This window comes from Tupaia chinensis, unplaced genomic scaffold, assembly GCF_000334495.1.
Source record: "Tupaia chinensis unplaced genomic scaffold, TupChi_1.0 Scaffold141861_1, whole genome shotgun sequence".
Classification (NCBI taxonomy): domain Eukaryota; kingdom Metazoa; phylum Chordata; class Mammalia; order Scandentia; family Tupaiidae; genus Tupaia; species Tupaia belangeri.
This window is the reverse complement of record NW_006201718.1, coordinates 349,690-354,130: the sequence shown is the minus strand read 5'-3', so window position 1 is coordinate 354,130 and position 4,441 is coordinate 349,690. Positions and strand designations below refer to the sequence as shown.

At 38.3% G+C, this 4,441-nt stretch overlaps 1 pseudogene; it reads right to left on the bottom strand.

The window, feature by feature from the left end:
- Positions 1-3,221: 3,221 nt before the first annotated feature.
- Positions 3,222-3,766, bottom strand: LOC102470683 (M-phase phosphoprotein 6 pseudogene; annotated as a pseudogene).
- Between the last annotated feature and the right edge of the window lie 675 nt (positions 3,767-4,441).

Here is a 4,441-nt window from a genome sequence, read left to right as displayed (position 1 = left end):
TGCATTGTTAGTTTTACTTGTACATTACTGCTGGGCCAGGCTGCTTGAATGATGGAAAAGGAACGCTAAGTTTGTGGGCAGGACTAGAATTTGCTTTGGCTCTCTGTGATATCCTGCCTTAAAGAGTGGGGAAATGAAGGAGATTTGGCTTTGCACATATTTAGCATGTGCAACCACATGCCAGGTCTTTTAGCAGTGAACCTTCAGGATAGAACGTTTGGAATGTGACAGCTTACTTGGGAAGAGATGTGGATACATGATAGATGAGGAAAAATGAAGATGTAAGTGCATTCAGTGTGAGTCCAGACAGTAGGAAGTGACTGGCAGCCATAGTAGATAGGGAAGCTTTCAGTTTCTATTTCCATTTTCCTTTCTGGAGAAGCATCTGTTTTGAGGTAGTTGGGGGTGAATGATGGATAAATGGGAAAGGAGCTTTCAAGGTAAGGAGGCTTGTTATTTCAATACAGCGAGCATGTTATATCGGTGCCAGATTCAGAGAAGTCTTGATAAATAAGAAAGATAATGAGGCTGACTATGTAGGGACTTATTTTTGATGATTTGGTAGGCTATCACAGTCCATAGTTACCTAGATCATTTTTCATTCCTTACCCACAATTGACAAATCAGAAACTAGGGCCTTTTTGTCAAAAGACTTTTTTCCATTTACTTACTAATTGTTTTAATAAATAAATAATTTGTGTGAACTATTTCTAAAGAATTTAAGGGAAATGATGGTTAAACAAAATATGTAGATAAACTTTTAAATCTGAAAGTAACTCTAAAAAGAAAGATGTCACCCTTTTTCCAGAAAAAATGTGACCATGAAGAGTTGCACTCCTTTTATTGATGAATATATGTTCACTGTTTAGATCACAAACGAACCAAAAAGGCCCAGCAGCATTTCTCGGGTATAGTTACTCATTTTTCAAATGTTGCAAAATACCAAAGGGAAAGGAACACCAGAAAGGGGGGGGGGATGGTGGTTTAAAAAGTACAATGACTAACCAGCTTCTGCTGACTAATATCAGTGAACTCATAATGAGTAATGATAGTGAATTTATAGAAGGAATATAAGTAGCGAGCGCTATTTAAAGGTTGCTTTAGTACAAAAGGCAGCTGAATTGGTCATAAGTAAGGATTCCCTTTGGGAAACTTGGGAGTAGTTCTGTTTACCCAGCTATAAAGTTCTGTCTTTTCTAGAATTCTTACGTTATGGCTCTTTCCTCTGCCACGTGCTTTCTGGGAGATTTCTGGGCAGATGAGCTTGTGGTAGCAAGACCAACCAACTGATTAAAACAAGGTTAGTAGTGATGTCTGTGAACTGGAAATATAAATTCCTTGCTTGAATTTATCTTCTTAGTTTTTTTTTAAATTTTTATTATAGTATATAAGTATAAGAAATGACCAACCATACTTTTCACAAACATAGATGTAATTTGTAATTTTGTTTTTGGAATACCAGAGGGCATATGTGCATGCCAGAAAGAGAGAAAAAACAAGTATTCCCCTACTCTCATGGGTCCTGGTCACACCACAGCTTCCTTTCTTCCATTCCTTCTTCCTGTAAAGATACTGGGTATGCATGCACATGTGTTTTGGTGTGTTTCCCAAGTCACTGGGGCTCAATCAACTGTGAGATCCAGCTTCCTTGCTTAAACACTGCTATAGGACTAGCCTGATGCTATTATTTTTTGTGTAAGTTTTAGCTATAGGGCACATATGCTCCCCAGAGAGAAACCAAGAGAAAGTGAGAAATCACCTTCCTGGGGGAATGGCCCATGCCACAATCCCTTCTTCATTCTTGGGTTTTGGGGCATGTACACATGCGCTCTTGGTGTGATTTTCAAGTACCAGGTCTGTTGCTCAAACCGTGGTCAGCCATGTGGGGTTTTAACCAGCTCACCACTTGCTGGCCCCCTGAATGCTGTATTTTTAGAATGAAAGGTTATAGTATATAAATAAAGCAAACATACAACTCGCCAAAATGCATACATCGGATAGTCCATTCTGAAATTTTCAATAATCTGGGTATTAATCAGAAAGTGTTTTGCTTCTTTTGCTGAGCATAATTTAAAATGTTAACTTATTTCCCTTGAAACTCTTAATTTCTAGCTCCACCTGACCCTGGATTAGATAAAGGGATTTGCTATCCTTTCCTATTTTTATATCTGTCTTATTTCTATTGATGATCATTATTGACTGGTCTCTTGTCTCCATTAGATTTAAACTCCCTAAGAAGGACACTATGTGGGTCATTATTGAAATACGAGTGCCTAGTATGTAACAGGCACTTAAAATCTGTTTAAAGAAGTATGAAGAATATGAATCATACATTAAAGATTGATTATGTAATTGTGTTGTAGAAATTATGGTGTAATTGATTGTTTTTTTTTTTTCCTTGAACAATAGCAAGCTAAATCTCGGACATAATTGATACTCAAGTTTTAGCCAATACTTTTTTTTTTTTTTTTTTTGTGGTGTCATTCATTGCTTGACTTTGGTAGTAAAATAATCCTGAAATCATAGTTATCAGGCTAATACTTGGGAGATTTTGTGAAGAATCTGTATTATTTCTTTTAATAAAATTGTTTTTATAGGGTCCGGCAAACAGCATGGTGGTTAAAGGTGTGGACTCCAACATGGCTGACCATAGTGTGAGTCCTGGACTGGGTGGCTTGCTTTCTCGGTTTCTTTCTCTCTGTCTCTGTCTCCTTCTGGTCAAATTGAAAAATAATGATAATAATAAATAAATAAATAAGTAAATCTTAAAAAAAAAGTATTATTATAGATTTCATGGCGTAGAACCAGCAGATGGCATAAAGGTTGTGTCGCTGGACTCCTATGTAGTGGATTGTGTTTGAGTTCTGGATCCAGTGCCTTAAAACTCATGCTGGCACGTGTACATGCATGCTCAAGATCTCAAGAGGAGAATGGAGAAGGGATTGTGGCGTGGCACAATCCTGCAGAGGTGTGGTTTCTTACTTTGTGTCTCTCTGTCTCCGCAGTGAGCACACATACTCTATAGCAAAAACCTCTCCAAAAAGATTATTTTTGTAGAATTCAATAGTGAGCCCACCTGATCATGGGCATTCCTTTGTGGAAAGATGTATAATTACTGATTTATATTCTTTACTTTTTATAGTTGTATTCATATTATCTATTTTTTATTTATTATTTTTAAATTTTATCTATTTATTTATTTCTTTTTGTGACCGCCAAAATAAGCTGCTAACTTTCACAGGCATCCTTGAGCCATGTCTTATGGCATCCATTTTAATCCTGGGGTTTTAAGAACACCTTTTTTGGTTTAATTGGTTTTATGTCTCCATTTTCATCTTCCTCATAATTGACCCGGTCTCTCTTCTTGGCAAACTTTTTTCCAATTGTCCCCACCAAGGTCTCATATCTTCTAGCCATTTCTTCATCTGACACATCAAGCTCCACTGTTTCATCTTCAATGTCTTCTTCTTTGTTCTTGGCATTCATCTGCAGCATTAATTTCTCAACCTCAGGATTAAATCCTCTGAATGACATTCTTCCATAGAGAAGATCTTCACATAACAAGAAACTCTGTTCTTCTATTATGAAACTCTCTTTCTCTTTAAGCTCTGGCAAATCCAAATACCAATGTTCTTCACTAATGATTTTCTTTTCTTCCTCTTCTAGTTGTTTCTTGGTTTCCGAATCCAGTCCCCTTTGCATAAACTTCATGTGCAGCAAGTTCTTGGACAACTTGGTCTTGCGCTCGGCCGCCATATTGCTTCCAGCCCAGCGCCACGTTCCGGCCACCGCCAAAACTTTTTTTTTTAAGAATTATTTTATTTAAGGACCAGCAGTTGGCGTTATGTCTCTGTCCCTGGAATCCCATGTGGTTGACCCTGGTTCGAGTCCCGGACCCGGTGGCTTAAACTAACACTGGATGCGTGTGCGTGCGTGCCCAGGATCCCAAGAGGAGAATGGAGGAAAAGGGATTGCGGCATGGACATTCCCACTGGGGGGTGATTGAGTTCTCGCTTTCTGTCTCTCTGTCTCTCTCTGTCTTTCTGGTGAGTGCACGTGCCCAATAGCAAAACCCTCTCCAAAAAAAAGGGGAAAAGAAAGAATTATTTTATTTGAATCTATTTATTTATTTATTTATTTATTTAAATTTGACCAGACAGGGACAGAGTGAGAAAGAGAGAGAGGGAAAGTGAGAAAGCAAGCCACCGGGTCCGGGACTCAAACCATGGTTGGCATTTGGGATTCCAGAGCCCTTAACCACCACGCCTCCTGCTGGCCCATTAGCCAAAACTTTTAATTGAGCTTATTTTCCCATTCTTTCTATTCAGTTTTCTTTCTCCCTTGTTATTTGGGATTTCCAGGGCCTTGGGTCACTCTTAAATTTTATGTAAACTGAAGAATAGTCCAGCTTCTATTCAATTGGGTGAGGCTATAGATGAAT